Here is a 20,551-nt window from a genome sequence, read left to right as displayed (position 1 = left end):
AGATCTTAATTCAGTTTCCTGCAGCCTGTAGATGTCCCACAACTGCTCTATCCTTTTCCTTACTGTGTTTGTCCCTCCTCAATCCAGTGACCACAATATCGCTCCTGTTCATTGGGAAAACTGCTTCCTGACAGATGACCATTTCACTGGCTCCTACTGACCTAGAGCCTCATTAGGAGGAGGGAAAAAAAACCCACCGTGAAAATATTGAGCTCAACTCAAAGCTCATAGGAGTCAATAAAAGTCTTTCAACGAGTTTCAGTGAGCTATGGATCAACTCCACAATGTTCAGGAAATAAAACACTCTGGCATTCTCATTAGATAGTCAACGGTCCATGATGCCACATGTGGAAGTTCTCTTAACACTGTAGAATGAATCTGTTACATGATGACAGTCAAATATTTGTTATAACCAGACAATCAAGGATGCGTGACTTTTTAATGCTTCAATCTTAAGTGCTTTCCCTGAAATTATTTATATTTTTTATGTTATACCCTAGTTTTCTCATACTTCCCACCTAACACATTTAATATGCTATTAATGCTGACTTGTAGAAATACCTAAGGAAAAAATCATCCATGAAATCATTAATCAAAGTAAAAAGAATAAAATAAAATTTGAATCGAGTTATTCAAAAAGCTCTTATTTTAATGTAATTGAGTAATTATTGCTATGTTAAGTAAACAAATTACTTAGAAAAGAACCTAATTACATTTGCTGATTATAAATCTAAATCCAGAGAAGTTGTCATTATAATATTACTGCATAATTGCATTATTATTTCGAGACTTGGGAAAAAAAAAAAAAAACAAAAACAAAACCAAACACCACAGAACTTCATTTGAAGTGTGAGGAAATAATCCATTGACTTTCTTCAGTTTTCAGACAAACCCTACTGCTACAGGTTGTGAGGCAGGATACTCTGGGACTCATACTACAAGCTAAAAATAGATGATTTATTACCGTTAAAGGAATCTGCTTCAAAATTTGGTGGAAGAGCAGGATGCTTTTTAAAAAAGTGGTTAGCTTTAAAGTATTTCCAGCCTGGAAGATTCATTGCCTGAAGTTCTAATATGTGATACACAGAGCTGGCTTATTAGGGGAAGAAACAACCTGCTATTTTAAGCCTGTGAGGGTAGTTATCAAAACATTTCCAGCCCTTAATTGGCTCTCAGCATTTTAAGCTTGCAATGATTTTCTAACTAAAAAGAAAAGCTTAATTTCTAAAATTCAGTTCTGCTTTGAGTATTTTTTCCTTTTTAAAATGTTTCCTTTCAATATATTAATTTCTCCAAAGTAACCACAAGCCATTATCAGGAGAGATGTCATTCCCTCTGCCTGGTAATGTCCTCTGCCTTTGCAAAAGGCTTTTCACAGATTAATTATCTGCCCATGATTCTGTTTCCAGTGTACTTTACTAAATCTGGGTTTAAGGGTTATTTTTCTCTCCTGTTTTTTTAAAGAGATTTCTTCTTAATTTGGAAGCTGCTGCTGCCACAAGCCATTCTTTCACTCAGCTGCACTTCCCAGGTCTGAAATTCATCCTGGCATCTGTTCCCTGAAACCCAAGCAGACGGAAGAGTCCAGGAGGGAGTACTTGTGCCAGCATAAGGTAGTTTTATCTTTCTGTGGTAAATGTTCTCCAACAGTAACATTCAGCCCCAGATAAACTTGTAGAAAAGCTACAGCAGTTCAGAGAAGGGGTTTACAAGTGCATACAGTAGGATATACAATACATCTTGTGGAGAAAAATAAATAAGTTAATATTAGCTAAACTACAAAGCAAAACTATTTTCAAATACATTTGTGGCAGTATTGAGTCATCTTCTTTTAACTATTTTGTAATTACCCAGCTGGTAACCTGAAGTTCGTTGCAGATGCCTTTACATGTCTCCTGAGTAAGAGTAGAGTGGATTTTCTACACACATTTTCAGGCAAATACAAATAAAATAGGCAGTTGTCCTATATATTTAAGAATTTAAGGACAACTCAGTGCAAATATATGCAAGGACACAGTACACCCTGTAAGATGGACAGAAAGAAAATTCATGATTTTATCTGCTTCTTTGCTCCTTGCAAGGCAACCCAGTAATCCTGAGAAACCCCAAAGAAATATGAATCTTCTCTGCACCAGATACTTGGGTGGTGAATCACGTCTTCTAAGGCACAGTATCTTCTGAGGGTCCCTTTAGGATGAACTAGCCCCATACCACTAAAAACGTGGTTCTGTGCTTTTTTAATTCATTAAATATGAATCTGTATTACCTAAGAGTCCAAGAAAAACTCATTAGTTAGGAGAGAGGCTTGGCTGCTGGCTGCTGAGATGAGCAGAATGAGGGACATTAATTTTGCATGGAGGCACTGCTAAAGGAATAGATAGTAGCTTTAGCTACATATTATTACATTTCAGCTGTCCAAGTTTCCCTTGTTTCTTTTGGATGGAGTACAATACTAACCTTCACAGGGAGACCAGTACCGAACCCTGGGAGTGCAGGGCTTGATGAAAGGGATCTGTCTAATTGACGAGGGCATTCCCACTTTAAACTCTCTCAAGAGTACATTTATTTTAATGGTTATTGTTCCAATTGTGCAAACAGAAAAACAATATTGATTTTACTTCATGTACAATACAGCATAAGAAAACATCAACAAACATCTCCCATAAAGCACAATAGCTTCATTTTATGACTGAACCACTGACAACAGAATTCGTCAGGAATCAATTCCCCTCATTATGTATTCCTTGTATTTCTTCACCTTTTAACATCTTGCATTTACAGTTTTTACAGATTTTTTCTGTCCTTGTTGCATAGTGATACAAGCATACATGCCAACTTTTTATTGACTAAATACCCTTCTGTCTCACTTGACTGGTGGTTTGTGCTTAAGCCATAGTACCCTCTGAAGGAAGAAGTGCTGATCCGAACAGTGTGAGTTATACTCTATGATGTAGAGGCCAAGATACAGTACAACACTTGAGAAACATTTGTTGATACTCTCTTAAGACTTGTGCTTCTTAGAAGTCATCTGCAATCTTAAAAATAATATGAATTGGCATATTTTAATCAGCAAGAGCCCAATTACTAGGGATGTTTTGGGAAAGAGAAAAAGAAGGTTTATGTTATCAAAGAGCTAAAATTACCCCATTCCATTAACAGGGTTTTGTTATTAAACTAATAATTATTCAGAGACTTTTTGCATTCATACCTGAGCAATTAGACCAGTATTCTTGAAGTTGTGCTCTAGCTGAGCTGTAGCGTTGACTTGCTTTGGGAGTTCAGACAAATCATCAACATTTTGGTGTAAACAAGAGAAGATAAAAAGTTTGGTGGAAGCACTAGGATTTCCATATTTCCTATGAGCATCCAAGAGAATTATAATGAACCTGTGTTCCTATTTTTTGACTGGTCACATTGAGATAATCACAAGTCATTTTCCGCCTGGATTTGTCCAGCTGTCTGCATTTATTCAGGCTATGATAAAATGTGACACCTTTTATTCATCCTTATTTAATAGTGACAGATATGAGTAGATTTAAGAATACAAGGTGTTTCCCTTACACTGTCTGAATAATGAGAGATTATTCTGTCTGCTAAATTTCAGAACCTCTAGCACTCCAAACCAAAGGATGTTATTTTACTGTTTTCTAAACGACACTTAGAATTTTTGCTTAAAAACTTGATCCAATAAATTATCGAAGAAACCTTATTCTTACAATTCTCATCTAATAGGAAGATACCATTCCCATGCCACCTTCCACTTACCCATCTACTAGTTATTGCTGGAAAGGTGAAAATACACCTTTCATGGCCATCCACCTAATGAAGGATGAAAATAACTGTCCACATGGGATCACAGTGAAGAATAATCTTCAGTGATATGAACAATTTTTTTCTGACTTCAACAAGTCTTAAAGTCCTGTAAGGTTCATTTCATCATGGTTGCCTTCATGCTTCCAGTCCATTGCACTATGCCATGATTAGCCATCACAAATTTACCAAAGGCAAATGATGCCAGGCAAACTTGGTCACCTTCAACAACAAAACTCTGTCTTCTGTTGACATGGGGAGAGCAGTGGTTATTGTTTACCCGATCTTCAGCAAAGCATTTGACACCCTCTTCCACAGCCTCCTCCTAGACAAATTAACAAGATACAGAGTGGGTAGGAAACTGATTCAGAGGGTGGTGAGCAATGGTTGGCAGCCTGTCAAAAGTGGGTGCCCCAGGGATCAATACTGAACTCCACACTGTTCAACATCTTCACAAATGACCACGATGACAGGATTGAAAGTACCCTCACCAGGTTTATTGATGAACTGGGTGATGAGGTGGACGTATCAGAAGGAAGAGCCATCTTACAGAGAGACCTAAACAAACTGGAAGAATGGGATAGCAAAAAATGTATGAAAGTTAACAAAGACAAGTGCAAAGTCCTGCACCTGGGATGACATAACCGAAGGGCCCAGTACAGGCTAGGCTCTGTGTGAATTGGGAGCAGCCTTGCAGAAAGGGACCCAGGCATACTGCTGAACAAGCTGCGCCACGGCAGCAATGAAGGCAAGTTGGATCCTGCGCTGCATCCACAGCCCATTGCTAGCAGAGGTACAGGTATGGCCATCCCACTTGGCTCTTGTCAGGCCTGGAGTACTTTCCAGTTCTTGTCCCCACAGTTCAAAAAAAAAAAGACATGGAGAAACTGGAGAGGGTCCAAAGGTAGGCAGTGAAGATGATCAAAGGGCTGGAGAACCTGCCCTATGAAGAAAGACTGAAGGAGTTAGGTCTTTTCACCCTTCAGAATAGACATCTTAGAGACAACCTCATCACAGTATTCTGATACTTAAAAGGGCAACTACAAAGAGGATGGAGGCTCTCTCTTCACAAGGAGCCACAAGGAGAGGTCAAAGGACAATGAATATTATGAGGAGCAGCTGAGGGAACTGGGGTTGTTCAGCCTGGAGAAAAGGAGGTTCAAGGGGGGACATTATTGCTGCCCATAACTACCTGAAAGGAAGTTGTAGTGAGGTGGGTGTCCGTCTCCTCTCCCAAGTAACAAGTGATACAAGAGGAAATGGCCCCATATTGCACCAGGGGAAGTTTGGATCGGATATTAGGAAAATTTATTCACAGAAAGGGTTGTCAAGCACTAGAACAGGCTGCCCAGGAAAGTAGTTGAGTCACCACCCCTGGAGGTAAAAAACATGTAGATGTGGTACTTAAGGGACATGGTTTAGTGATGGACTTGGCAGTGCTAGGTTAATGGTTGGACTTGATGATCTTAAAGGGTTTTTTCAATCTAAACAATTCTCTGATTCTATAATGATTCTATGATTCCTTACAGGTTGCACTGTTTTCATCTCTACATAAGAAGTAAATGTTTTACAGTGAGAGCAAGCAATCACTGGAACAACCTTCACAGGGGTGTGGTAGAGTCCACATTGCTGACTATACAGGGTGCTAGATAATCTCATCTAGGTTCTCTTTTCCATGAAAGGTTGGACCAGTTGATCTTTCAAGGTCTCTTCCAACCTGGGCTATTCTATGATTCTATATCGCTTTGCCTCAGTCCCTCGCAGTGGTGATTTAAAACAAAATTCTGACTTACTGCTGTAGAGTATAGGCATACCCAGTTAGGAAGTCACACCCCATCTGATGATCAACAGTAATACACCACACCTCAACCTTAGCTAAAACTTGCGTGGCTGTAGGACAGATCCAGGAATCCTTAATGAATTTTGCCAGATTATTTTTCTAAAAAACAGTGGCTGTTTACCTGAGTCATTTCATTCAGTGGGAGTAAGGGCTCCAATGAAATTTCTGAAGATGGATTAAAACATTTGGCCAAATAAAAGGAGAAGGATCACATTCCTCTAACCATCCCACAGCTGAACAGGGTCTATAGTGCTGATATTAACAGAAAAAAGCAGAGATAACAGAAACAGATCCTTGAAAAAGCATGCCTATAGTAATTTTCCCACTTAATTTTAATGTAAGCAAGAATTCCATCTGCATGAGGAGCAGCTGAGTGATTCTCAGCAGACATAGGCATGGGCAGACAGGGAACTCAATCTGTGTTTTGTGTTACATATGGCTCCTGCAATTTTTACTATTTGAAACATTAAATTTTCCTATGTCCCTGAGCCTCCAGGGTCCTAAATATGTTTGGGAGTTTTTTATTTGTTTATTTAACAGACATTATTTTCTCCTCCATTTAACTAGTGGAATAAGGTCTTCAACCAGGAGCTCTGCGAAGCTGAATAAATTTTTGTCTGTGGAGAACTCTGAAGCACTGTGGGGAGACATGTCTTAAAACTGAAAAGTATTTTTGCTGTTACAGTCAAACTCTCAGCGGAGTGATCTGAAAAGAATGTTAAGTGTGAACAAACCTGCAGTTTGTGAATGATGCAGACATTTACTGACTATGGCAAGCAAACGCTGGAGGTCTGCCGCATCCACTCAGCTACAGAAACAGTCACTCAGCAGTAATTACAGCTTTTCTCCTCGGCAAACAGGTGTGCTGTGCCCTTCTAAAAACTGGGGAAAGACGGTGGCAGTTTATTGCTTTGGTGCTGATACGTCACTGCATTGGATTTCACAAGGTAATGACATACTGTGAAATAATTAAGTGGAAATTGGCGTGTTTGCTTCTCCTCCTCTGTTTTCTGCTTTGAGTAAATGCAGTTTCCCAGTTTTTCCCATTCCCCTGGGTCACTTTTTAGTCAAGGCTTGAAGCAAAAACTCCTGCAAGGTTTTATTGGCTTTAGCAGGCTTTGGTCCAGCTTTTCAGTACCAGGTCAAGGACAACATTGGCTGTAGTGCCCGGTATCTGCTTCCAGAGCTAGGTCAGGATTTGTGCGCAGGTAATGCTCGGTCTTTCTTCACAAACAAAAACCAAGAAAAGATGCTCAAAGAGAAAAATCTGATACAGAGATCGGTCATCTGTAAGCGAGGCCAAAGACATTAATGCCTCACCTACAAGCAATGATACTTTAGCCATCACGGGTGCAGAAGGCTTCAGGATATTCATCCCGAAGTGCTTTTGCTCATAAAGAGATTGGTATTAAGCATTTAATTACCCTGAACTGCCTGATAAGCCCTATGCAGGTGTGACATTGGGTACTGGGGAATCTCAGGGTTAGATGGCTACACTCGGGATCATTCCAGTTTGACCAGCCAGGAGGTGTTAAGTATGCAGGAACCCCTCTGTCCACAGCCTATTGTGTTCACAAGGGAATGGCTCTCCTCCTTAATAATCCTCTTTGGCACCAGTGACTCTAATTGTGTGGTCCCCAAGCCCTTGTTATCAGGGGACTGCAGAGATGACTCCATGACATGCTTTCACAGGCTCCTTACAAAACCGAGAAAAGCAAGTTTATGGTAATTTGGAACAAATTCCTTATGTAGAGGTCTGCACTAAAACACTTTTAGGGTTATACAAGTGAAAAATAAGTGATAACGTGATCTGTAAATACTCCCACCTTTACTTACAGAAGAAATGAGCCTAAGTTGCTCCTTTTAATGAAGGCGGTGTTACTTATCTTACTAGAGAGCTCTCTGTGGCTGGACATTTTCCTAAAACACAATAGGGTGGCAAATGTAAGGTTAGTGATCACAGATTTTGTAAGTGGGCTGGAAACTACCGCTGAACTAATGACTCATTTTCTCTAGCTGCAGAACATAGACAGAAACAGCAGGTGTTTATTTGTTGGTGTTGGTTTTTTTTTTTCCTTCTGCTGCTGTATCATTTAGGAAGAAATATGTGTTGAGAGAACGAGAAAATAATGAAAAGATAAAATCTTTGGACATGACACAGCTAACTTGTGATAAACTGGCGAAGACCAACAAAAGCATCAAAACTTTCAGAGCAAAGTTTACAAAGCAGTTAAAAAGAGAGAAAGCTTGTCTTTCACACTCTTTAACTACAGTAAATATCATCACCCACCACCCTCCCAAAATGATTCTGCCATTTGCCTTACAACTGAGAAAGAATGACAGAAATCCTAGATGAGACAGAGGATAAAAGCAAAGCACAAAAGATTAAGTGACTCATGCAAGATCACTCAGGAAATCTGGCAGAGATGCTGCAGGGTTCCCTAGTTCTATCCCATACACATCAGTGCAGGAGTTTTATACATACAAGCAGGGTACTACACAAAACTGTTTGGAAATGTTCAGGCAAAATATTTTTGTTGAAAAATTACCATTCATTGCAACTTTTCATATGACTACAAGAGTTTTAAACAAAACTTTGGCCAGAAGAGATTCTTCAGATCCAAGATGGAAATTCTAGCCAAAACCAGAGTATGAAACAGCAGCTAGCCAGTGTCTCAGAGTCTCACAGTGCCTTAAGATGGAAAATCAGACCAAATCCCTGATTCAATTAATATTCCACTACTTAGGAAGGATGAGACAGCGGTAAGAGGAGAACCCAAGACAGCCTGGAGGGTAAGATATTAAGTATGAGTACAGATTTTCATATCACAGGTTCTTGCACTTAGCCATCAGCTAAAGACTGTCCTGAAAGGCTTTCACTGTTGGTTGCTGTAGCTGATCAGTTAGCTGGATTCTTTAGGGTTTTAGTTTAATATTGTTCTTTAGATGGGGAAAAAATATTGTCATCCTGAAATACCATAGAACTTTCTTATTTTCAGCTTTAAAAAATGTTCCTCATGGAGAGATAGCTGTATCCTACTTTTCTTCCCCAGGTTTACTGTTAACAATATGTTTAGAGTTACACATGAAAGAAGGTATACTGGGCACAAAGAGTGCGCATGCTTTTAAAAGTTCAACCTACTGCATGTTGCAAACAAGCCCTGTCCACACACAGTAAAAATGTCTATGCCTTGCACGCTTCGGGCAGCCCATTTTGCAGATATAGTTGCTATGTACAGCTTTTGACTACTCAGCCCTCAGCAAGTGGTGCCTGTACAACTTCACTGCTCCTGCAGAGAGCTTGGATAAATTTCCCTTCCTTTAAAATGTGCTTCTGGGTCATGGTGGTTTACACTGTTTCCAGTCTCTACATAGTGATTTTTTTCCTTAGATGGAAAAACTTCAGTGCTTAAACTGACAGATGTGTTGTTTGTTGCTGTTGTGGTTGCTGTTACCTTTTGTTTACGAGCTGGGATGCCGAAATTCCAACCTCATTTCTCTAGTGCATTTTCCGCATCATTAACTGTTTAAATTTCCTGTGCTTGGACCGCTGTTACTTCTCACTATCAATTCCTTCCAACATGGTTGTGTTAAAATGCAGAAACTGTTATACAGTCAGAACAGGAAGAAGACCAGATGGCATCAGTAACTTCTAATATACCCCCATGTCTATGCTCCAGCATGTGTCTGATAGATGGGATAAGTGCTAGCCACCGGTATTCTGTTCGTGTCATTGTCGAGTTTGTTTTTTAATTAACCACATGCTGCCAAGCAAACCTTGAAATCTTGAGGACATTTCACATGGTTCCCCAAAATATACCTGCAATGTACCTTAGAAATGGAAAGATTTTTACAACACAAACCCTTTTTCTTTGTAAAGAGGAAGTATGTCCCATGAAAAGAAACTGAACTAGTTTCTCTCCTGAGTTTCTATTCCTGCTTCTTCCCAACTGCTTTCTAATGAAGAGATATCGGTTCACCTGTTTATTGGTCTCTAAGCTGCACAGTCTCCAGAGCTGTGGTTATGGTATACATTTTCTTTTTATCCAAACACCAGAAGAAATGTCAATATGACCAAACAATAGTTGGCGTCACTTTCATTGTTCCATCTCCTAAGACACCTAAGACTCTTAAGACACCTCTTAGATGTTTGTGAAAGCAATGCAGGATTCAGACTGTCACACACTGACCCTCTGTGCAGTCAATGAAGAGAACCAGTCACATCCCTGAAATCTGGGATCTGTAGTGAATGACTAAATATGCCATCCTAGTTCTGCCTTTCCACCATTCATGCAGTCAGCTTCCATCTGGCAGCCTTAAGTAGCAGGTTGCTGGACTTGCCCCACGGTCTCGCCACTCTACTGTGCTCTCACATGTGCTCAAAGCGGAGAGGTCGTAGTCATGGTAGAGGGATTATTTCTGTGGTCTGTGACTACAGATCATTCTTAGAGGGAAGGGACATCTTGTCATGGCAAAGGGGAAGGTAATTTTAGCCAGGTTTTAGTGGTATTTGTTTGATTCTAACAACAGGGTTAGAGCAGCCTGGTTTCAGTGGGCTTAATGGGGATCTGAAAGCATGTTATTTGTATTCCCTTGTGGCTTTTAGGGCAGGGTTTGTATTTCCTAGCTTCCCAAAACTTCCTTAACTAAATTACCAGCAATGTAATCATTGACATCTGACCAAGTTTCTTGTGTTCCTATTATAATTAATAGAAAACAAGTCCACAGAGTCAATGAAGCATAGGGTGAGTCATTTAACCAAATGTAGGTATCTACTTTAGGATGACATGAATCACACCCTACGCTTCATTGATTATCTAGAAACCCAAGGGCAACTTATAAAGATGCTGATGCCACCTTACATTGTCTCATATGGTAGCTTAATTAGTGTGCTTTGCCTCCCACCTTAGTTCCTTGACTTGTGAAAGAGAGATCATACAATCAGCCACCCAGTTTGTGAGAGATGCAGATAATGAGTTCATGTTTGTAGAGTGCTGAGGAAATATTAAATCGAACAAGCTGTGCCTTAACGATATAGTCTTAACCCATACTGATGAAGACATACTGTTTACATGTAGACAGCAGAGAGCCATAAGCTCTAATTATGCTAGCAGCCCTTCAAGGTCTCTACATGGCTTTCAACATTAGGCAAATAGGAACGTTAGGGCAAATCTGTTGGAAAACTTGCCTAGAGTAAAGCAGAAGGTTAGCAGCTGAGCTGGGGTAGTGAATTTTTGTGTATAGCTCCTGTGACAATTGCTAGTTGTCAGCTATAATGTAACTCTGCCTTCAGCAACCCAAGATTCCCTCATTTACTCCTGAGGGAACACAGCTGACTTTTATGTCTCATTTTCTGTGTTGGCTACTGAATGTCTAAGACATGTCTTCGAATCTTTCAGGATTAAAAGAGCTAGATAAATATTATTAATTATCGTTGCAAGTCAGGTAATTTGTGCCAAAATTTCTGCAGTGTTCGTGTATCTAATGAGTCAGGGTGTTTCATAACTCATCAGTCTTCAGCTGATGTTTTATGGCTTTCCTGTGTCAGAAGGAATAATTGATTATGGTTGTTAAAAGCACAGCTCAGTACAGAATTATAGCTATCATCTATATATTATACAAATATCTTAAAACAAATCTTGGCTATAATATATCATCAAGGCAACTGAGTACAGTAAATTAGTGTCTGCAGTAATAGTTGAAATTTGTGGTATCGAGCCACCAAAATGGTTCACTTATTCTCCCTGAAAAAATTTTCAACAGCAGATAAATTTCCGTGTCCTTGAAGGTGGGGTAAGATACTGTAGACATGAGATAATCTCTGAAGTGATAAAGTCAAATGATAAAACTTTTCATTACAGCCATGTACATAAAAGATGACCGGACAGGATAATCGCTTTAGGAGAGTAACATTACCCACATAGATCTAATCTATTCAGGAACAGCCTGATTTGCCCTTCTCCTCCCCAAACTAATCGTGAAAATTACAGTCAGAAAGCCTAAACTGCACAACCACATACAGCTGTAATGGAATTAAAAAAAGGCAATCGGGATAGCTTGTACAAACACATCAGGAGTAAAAGCAACAGCAACAAAGACAAAGGGAAATGTACGTCTATTTCTGAGCTTGAAAAACCAATAATAGCAGAACAAGAAAGTAAAATTAATCTTCAGTCTTCAAAACTAGTAAAGTGAAATGGAAGTATTACATCTATTCTATTTCAGAAAAGTGTAAGAGTTCAAGTTAGAATAAGAAAGAACAGACTAAGGAAATTTTGAGTAAATTAGGTGTATTCAACATAATAGTATGTTCAACACCCAGTAATGACTAGTGTCCCTCAAGAATCCGTATTGGGACCAGTACTGTTTAATATCTGCATCAGTGACATAGACAGTGGGATCAAGTGCACCCTCAGCAAGTATGCCAGCAACACCAAGCTGAGTGGTGCAGTTCTTCATCCAGAGGTACCTTGACAGGCTTGAGGAATCGGACTCTGTGACCCTCAGGAGGTTCAATGAGGCCAAGTGCAAGGTCCTGTACCTGAGTCGGAGCAATTCCCAATACCAATACAGACTGAAGGATGAATGGTTTGAGAGCAGCCCTGCTGAGAAGGACTTGGGCACACTGGTGGGTGAAAAATTGGACATGAACTGGCAACATGCTCTCACAACCTAGAAAGTCAACCCTATCCTGGGCTGCATGAAATTAAGTGTGGCCAGCTGGTCGAGGGAGGTGATTCTGTCCCTCTACTCTGCTCTGGCAGCACCCCCAGCTGGAGTACTACATCCAGCTCTGGAGTTGTCAACACAGGAAAAACATAGACTTGTTGAAACAAGTCCAGAGGAGGACCATGCAAATGGTCAGAGGGCTAGACCACCTCTCCTATGAGGAAAGGCTGAGAGAGTTGGGGCTGTTCAGCCTGAAGAAGAGAAGGCTCCAGGGAGAATTTGTTGTGGCCTTTCAATATACAAAGGATGCTTATAAGAAAGATCAAGAAAGACTTTTTGCCAAGGCCTGTAGAAACAGGACAAGGGACAAAGGTTTTAAACTGAAAAAGGGTAGGTTTAGCTTGGACATAAAATTTTTATGATGAGGATGGTGAGACACTGGAAACAGTTGCCCAGAGAAGTTGTGTATGCCCCATCCCTGGAAGTGTTGAAGGTCATGTTGGAAGGGGCTTTGAGCAACCTGGTCTAGTGAAAGATGCCAGGGGGGAATTGAAACTAGATGATCTTTGAAGGTCCGTTCCAACCCAAATAATTCTATGATTTTATGATTCTATGATTCTATGACTCTAGTGTTGATTCCTGCTACAAAAGGCAAATTTAGTTTTTAAATTATCTTCCACGTATAACATATGTACAACATCAGTCATCATTATTCCACTCTTATTAGTAGTAGGAGAGGCTGAGCTAGAATTCAGTGATTACCTCCGGGCAACATGTTTCTGAAAAAAATTGAGAGAGTGCAGAAAGTAAAAAAAAAAAAAAACAACAACAACAAAACCCAAGATAACAACCAATGTGGTAAGCATGATCTATGAAAGAGTCAGAAAAAAGTAAGATGAGTGGAAATTATGACAACAGTCTTCAAACATGCAAAAAATCAGTATTTCATGTTCTCAGTGAAAAGAACAAGAGGAAATCAGTAATAATTTGAAGCAAAGATGACTTCAGCTACAGAATGCCATGTGTGAGGATGGTGACACTGAGTGATAAAGTATGCTGCAGACTCGTTCACTGGATGGCTCTAAAAATGGATCAGACAAGGTCAGCTTATCTAAACAAGGAGATTGTCTAAACAATCACTCAAAGACCCAGACAGTTACAGTTCTATTCCCCAAATATATTCTCACTCTTTTCTGTAGAGAGAGGATAGAGGGCAAAGGCTGACAGACAGACTCTGCTCATAAGAAGCTGCAACTGCACCTACACAGATTATCTGAGTTGTACAAATGGACCATTTTCAAAGTACTCATTGCACTGTTCGCAGGGGAGCTAATATGGAAGATGTCAAAGATAGCATTCTCGTATGAAAGGCACTAACAAAGAGAGGCTGGATTAGCCTGGGTTTGGAGCATCCCTTCAATTGCTATCCAGAGGCTTTTCTTACAGCACATAGAACAAGAAAGTATCATGAATACATTCTGTCTGTAAGTAGGAATCATCAACTGAAGAAGTTTGCTCATTCAGACTGTTTTGTAAAGGCAGGTTTCCATAGATATTATTGTAAATTTGACATCCAGTTGCATTAATTTCCAGTAGAACTTGGTGATTTGCCATGGAAATACATTTATCTTGTTTTAATTGAAGGCCACTGGGGAAGGTATATCCTCAGCTAATATCTCAGCCCCAGGTTCCCCTCCAAGCAGTCTGCTCCATCTCAAAGCCTGTACCCACCTGCTTGCATCTCCTTAGAAGTTTCTCCAAGTTGCCACCTATTAATAGATTCCCTTGAATGGTGCAGCACCCTCCTCACCAGAGCCTATTCCTGCTCACCCCTTCCCTGGTTCACCTCTTTCAGGCTACTTCACTGCCTTTAAGGCTAAACAAACATCAACTACAACTATCCCTTTCTCGTTGTCTTCCAGCCTCCAGAAACCAGGGATGCAGAAGTGGCTAATTGTATATGGCATCTTGCTGGACTTGAATGGCATTGAGGAAAAGCAAGTGTGATTAAGCTAAGGGCTATTTGGGTATGTCAGCAGTTATGAAAACCTCACTTGGACAGTACAGGAGTGTGAAATGATGCTTCTTTTAGGAAAAGTGTGAGGCCCTTGAGGTTATTTATTTAGCTACATGCTCATTAAGCGCAGTGTTGCCCTGAAGCTGTTTTGCTTTCAAGCCTCTGAACAGAACAAGGTCAGTCTCTACGTTTGCTTCCCTGCTAAAGGGATTTGTTAATCTTGTAATATTTATGGTGTTTTAACAGCATTGCTTCTTTTGAGCTTGCTTCTTTTGTGACACAATATTTGTTGTGCTTTATGTGAGGTAGGTACTTTGGGACAAACCAGCTGTGGATCTGGCTACTTGGCAGGAGAACATAGGGTACCAAATCTCTGCTTCCCTCATCCTTACAGAAGGCTGCTTCCAATTTTCCACCCACACTACCTTCTACCTAAAACCATCAATAGAATCTCTTCCCATGTACTTCCCAGTAGACTATATCTGATTTAAATAAATTATATTAAATAATTTACACTGTGTAAAGAGATGCAAGCCCAGTCTACTTTCTAGCGTGCTTTCATCTGAAACAGAGCATACTTCTATCGAGCAAAGACCCTTCAAACTGCAAAAAAACCTTTTCTACCAAACAGACTTACACAGGAATTTGAAGAAGTAAAAAACAGACTGGATGCAGTAAAATCCTGCCTCATCTCCTTAGGAGAGGATAGAAAAAAAAAAATACTATACTGTTCAGTGGCAGCTCCTTGAGGAAGCTGGAGATATGTTTTGGAAGGATGTGTGGAAACAGACAGTGTAAAAAACTGTGGAAGACAGGTTATATGAATAAAAAGAGTAATCAAAGTCAATTTTTGACACGTATCTTATGAAGTTCAGCAATGCAGTGGCTTTCAAGTAGCCCAAGAACGGACTGTCCTATTGACCGGTCTCAAACGGTCAGCTTGACAAACTCCTTCATGTCTACTTACCTACCACATGTATGTGGTATCAGATCCATATCAGACCCAGTTACTTATTTTATGAAGTATTTATTGCCTTTCTATTGAAGACTAGTGCAGCAGCTTCCTAATTTCCATTTTTATTCCTAGCTGAGGAACTCAGAGCACTTGACACTAACCAATTAAGCTTCTCCTTTGCCTAAAGCAACATATATCATTAAATAGACTGGGCAAGAGACCCGCTCAAAGTTGTGCAGTGGTTTTGTGACTTGAAGTTACAGCTTTTAACAGCTGGGTAAGGTTTAATCATCAAGCAAGACCTTATTACAGGAACTCATTGGTAAGACAGTTGCAGATCTCGGGCAGAAACTTTTAAAAGGCCCTTTAATTAAGATGTAAAGAATGATTGCCCTAATCAACAGAGACTGTGGGCATTTCTCCTGACATAATCAGCAGCCACTGCCAAATCAGGATACACTTTCCTGCACCGTGTTTCCCCTTTCAGGGTGTTGTTTTGTGAAGAACTTATGAGAAGCAAAACACCTCTTAGGAGCACCTCCACATTGCCTAATTACACATTCTGCAATAGCACACACTAACACAATCTCCTCTCCTGGCTGGAGATACACAAGCATACGTAAATAAATACCCCTGCCTGAGCAAACTACTCATCTCAGAACCAAACCTCCTCACAAGAAAATCAGCTGAGTGATTCCAGGCTAGTTCAGACCCTAAGGATGAAGTCCTGGCTTAAATAAAATCAAGGATAAAAGCCACACCAGAATCTGTAGCCTGTTTGAAGTAAACAGGAAACTTTCTATGGATTTCAGTAGGCCATGATTGAATCGAGAAAGCAAGCCTTCTCAGGTAGATAATAAATATAGGTGTTGAATAGGAAGACAGCCTATCAGTCACAACCAGGTGTTTTAGCACAGAGCAGCTGCATGCACTAATGACTGCTCAGCACAGCTGTCCAAAGCTCTTCCATGAAACTATATGAAAGGGACAAGGCAGAAGGTCAAGTGTTCTGAGGCAGGAAAAAAAGGGGAGCTGCTTTCTGCAAGAGAAGGGAAAGGACAATGTCTTATCGTCTTCAATTACACATGGACAAAGCAGCTGAATGCCTACTGAAAGATTAAACCTTTAGAAAATGGTCTGCTCTCTTCATACATCCATTTTATCTTTTACCTACTGTTTCCATGACCTGGATAGAGATGTTTGCTGAGAAACATCTTTTAACATACTGATGTGGTCCAAAGCCAGATTATGGGGATGAGTCCTCTGCACCAAGCCTTGTCAGACATCTCTACAATCTCCCGGCAGCAAACTCTGCCGCAGCTGTATTTCCTCTGCTCACCTCCAGTTACTTGTCTCCCGTTGCTGGTGAGTGACTGACTGAAGTCCTCTTCCCTCTGCTGCTGTGATGTGACATGCAGCAGAGGGTAGCGCTGGCTGCATGAGGTCAGCGATGAGCAATGTGCGGTTAATGTGAAGGAGTTGGGCATGGAGCACACAGGGCACGCAGAGTACTCACCATCTCAGAGAAACCCAAAGCTCATCAGACACCATCCATCTTGTCCAGGCTAACTGGAGAATATGCTAATGTCCAGACGGCAGGCAGCCAAACACACACGGGAAAAACTGCTGAAAAAAAGCAATTGCTTCACGTGGAAGGCAGGCTGATCTGGCATTTTGCACAGTTTGTGCACCCAAACCAAACAGTGCAATTGTTTCTACTTTAATCTGGGGGAAAGAATGAGCCAAGAACCTTATTTTTTTACCAAAGTTACCTCTAGCTGATTACCTGTCATCCCCGCTCATTCCTTTGTTTTCTCAGCCTTCACCTTTCTGTCCTCACCTGTACTGGAAACGTTCTCATCTGAGACCTCCTCTTCAGTTGCCCATAGGATACTGTGTACTCTACAGCCCAGATTTCTCTCACACTGAGCTTTAATTTAACACACATGATTAATCTTACTCTTCCCATCAATTCTCAAGGGAGTCTAAAATTTGCAGGTTTATTTAAAAAATAAATAAAAAATAGAAAAAGAAAGAAAAAAAGAAGAAAAACCAACATAACCACAACTTTTCATGGCCCAGAGCTGAAAAGATGATTGCTCCTGGGATAGCATTCTACCGAGAAGGCTGAAAATTAGCAAAAGGCCAGGGGATCACAAGCAATTGTGTTATAGCAATTTAATGAGCTCCCAGTCACCTGCCAAATCACAGTAACTTTTAATAATTATTTTCATACACTATCCCACCTGCTGCATAACATACAGTCTCTAAAATCAGTTTGACTTGTTAGACTGCTTGTAGTCAGTTGTTAACGCTCCGAGGATGTTTATTTACAATCAGGACTGTCTTCATTTAACATGCATATATGAAAAGCAATAACAAAACATTAATAGATGATTCATGTTGTTTCTCTCTGTTTTGCATGAAGGCCTTGATGAATAACAGAATAAATTATCAGTAAATATCCCCTATGATTTTGAAATTAACCCATTTCATCTTTACTGATGCAAGTTTCATTCTCCTTTGTGCAAATATGCAAGTAATTGCTTTTTCCTGTCCATGGAAAGTGAACTTAAGAGATGCAGTTTGCCCATGACATTATTTGTGCTGGCAATGATTGTGTATGTTCAGGAGCACCTTGGGAAAGAGGTGTGAGTTATCTGAGACAGCAGCACAGCTCAGACTTTGAATATACCAAATCAGTCTGTAAAGCTAAATATTAGTAAAAATAGTCATTAATTAAGTTCTCACAGCAAGTTCATTTGAGAAAGTGAGAATCTGTTTTCCAATGTTCTGAAAACACTTTAAAAGGCTAAATTAACATATTATTCACATGCACGTCTCTTCAGATCTAATTACTGCTCTCTTTACATGTCTTATATGCAGGAGGATCTAATGACTATGAATAAATAATATGCTTTTGGGGGAATGGTTACATGGTTTCAGATTCCACTTCCTTGAGTGAAGAAAGAGGTGGCAGATTAAACTTCATGAGCTGTTGTTACTCCACCCTGTCTGGGGCAACAGTTTAATATTAGGCATTTTCCCATGTACTAGTAGCAAAGGCACAGCCTGGGAGAGACATTTGCTTCCAGATAAGAATTCATGCAAAGTGCAGTGGCATTTCTGAGAGGGGCAAGTCAGATCACATCCACTATCACACTTCCTTGGTCTCAGGAGACAGAGGCACTATGGTTTGACAAGGGCTGTGCAGGAGTTACGTGCAAATTACATGTGAGCCATTTCAATACGTCACCTCTACTCCTCATCTCACCTGTTTTCACCAAGTTACATGGCCTGGCAGTTCCTCTGAAGTGCATTTGCCTCGCTGAGTACTGAATTCCCTGGACAGTAGTTTACCTACACACACTAAAAAAAAAAAAAACACAAAAGAGAAAGTAATTCTAGAAGGATATTATTACTCACAGAACATCATTACAGTTTTGTCATCAGGAAATTACTGACCTACATAATTTATACTCAGAAGTGTAAGTGATATTGTAGACAACCTATCTCCCATTAGATCCCCGCATGGCAGCTTGGCATCTTTTTAACTGATACATTTGTATGTGTTAGATTCAGACAGCCATCTGAAATTACTAGCCATGATGAGTATAATTAATTATCTACTATTAGGTGCGCCCATATTTTGGTAGGACCCTTTCAGAGAGTGAGCTAATTAGATGTATTAGCTGAAAAACATCCGGACAGTTTATATCTAAAATTATTAGGAGGTAATAAGACACATTTCCTGCTTTCACAAATAATTCTGTATGTGAGGTTGTAGAAAAACAATGAAGTTTACAAGTAATAAATCAGGGCATTGTTAAAGCTGTTAATAATTACACTACAAATAGAACTTGGAAAAATGTTCTGGCAGAGTTTGTCATTGCTGAACAATACAGCTGTGAGGACTGACCCTATTCACAAATTCAGGCAATGGTTTGATCAAAGGAAGAGATGATCCTTTGGTGGAGATGACAGAATATTACACACTGATGCTTTATTTCTGAAAATGGCTTTTTGTTTAAAAAGTGAATAAGTAACTTGAAAAGGCTAACTAAACCCAAATCAAAATTACCTTTCCTTTGTGATCACTCTCTTCTCTTTGTGACACAAAAAGGGGAAAAAAAGTGGGTTTGCTCAAATAAAAGACTGTCAACTCCAAACCCAAATATTTTTCTTTTTTTTTTCTTTTTCAAGGAAAAAAAATCATATATCTAAAATAAATTGCTTCCCCTCCTGCTTTTTTTTTTTAATGTTCAGATGAACAACAACAATTCTTTGCTCTGCCTTAGGCGTGACCCCAATAGAAATTTTTTACACTTCAACACAATGTGTAAGCTGCGTTTTATATTCCAATAAGAAGCATTTCAGACAGAACAACGATTTCTCCATCGGACTGTAAATTTCACCAGCCTCTGCTGTGCTGCTCATTGAAACCCATCTGTGAAAAAGAGGAGGCAAGGCATGAAGGTATTACTGGATAAACACAAGTAAGAGATGCACAAAGGTTATGCTGGCCTTATGAGCAATGCAATAATGGCAATATACTTATATTAATAACTATATGATGACAGAATTAGGTCAAAACACACTACAATTTCATAGTTGCAATCACACCATGAAATGATGAAGCCATACCTAACTTGATACTGTCTCCACACTGTACAGTACCATAGGGCAAGGTACTGGCTCAGGCCTGAGACCTATTTACAACATCCATGTGACTACTGACAGCTCTGATGTTTTTTAGCTGGTGGGGATCTCGACAAAATGATGTAGCAGAACTGAGTCTGTGTGCATGTGTATAACACAACGTAGGCTTAAGAAAATGATATCGTACAAAGCAAGAACAGTAAAAGTTATCCTTTGGCAAGATACAACTAACAAGACAAGAATATTCATTTCTTACAGATTGGAAAGCTGAGAACATGGCCGTTACCTGTAAAGTACCTTATAACTTCCTCCTGCAAACCCCATTTTTGCCCAGTTTGTCTCGATGCACCTCATGATAGCTGGCAAAATCCCCTCTGAGGGCTATTGTGCTGGCACACAGATGCACAAGAGCTCTGCAAGATGTTGAAGCCTTCATTAAAGATATATGAGTATGTAGGGATATAGACATTGGTTACATGTTGTAACAAGCTGCTGTATGTCTTCAGTTTTGCTGGCCCCATCCAAACTCACAGAAGATGAGAATGTAACAACAGACTGAGCTCAAGAAAGGATGTGTAGGATGAAGCTGTAAAGTCCTTTA

The sequence above is a fragment of the Falco punctatus genome, assembly GCF_963210335.1.
Source record: "Falco punctatus genome assembly, chromosome: 3".
Classification (NCBI taxonomy): Eukaryota; Metazoa; Chordata; class Aves; order Falconiformes; family Falconidae; genus Falco; species Falco punctatus.
Note: the sequence above shows the minus strand (reverse complement) of the source record.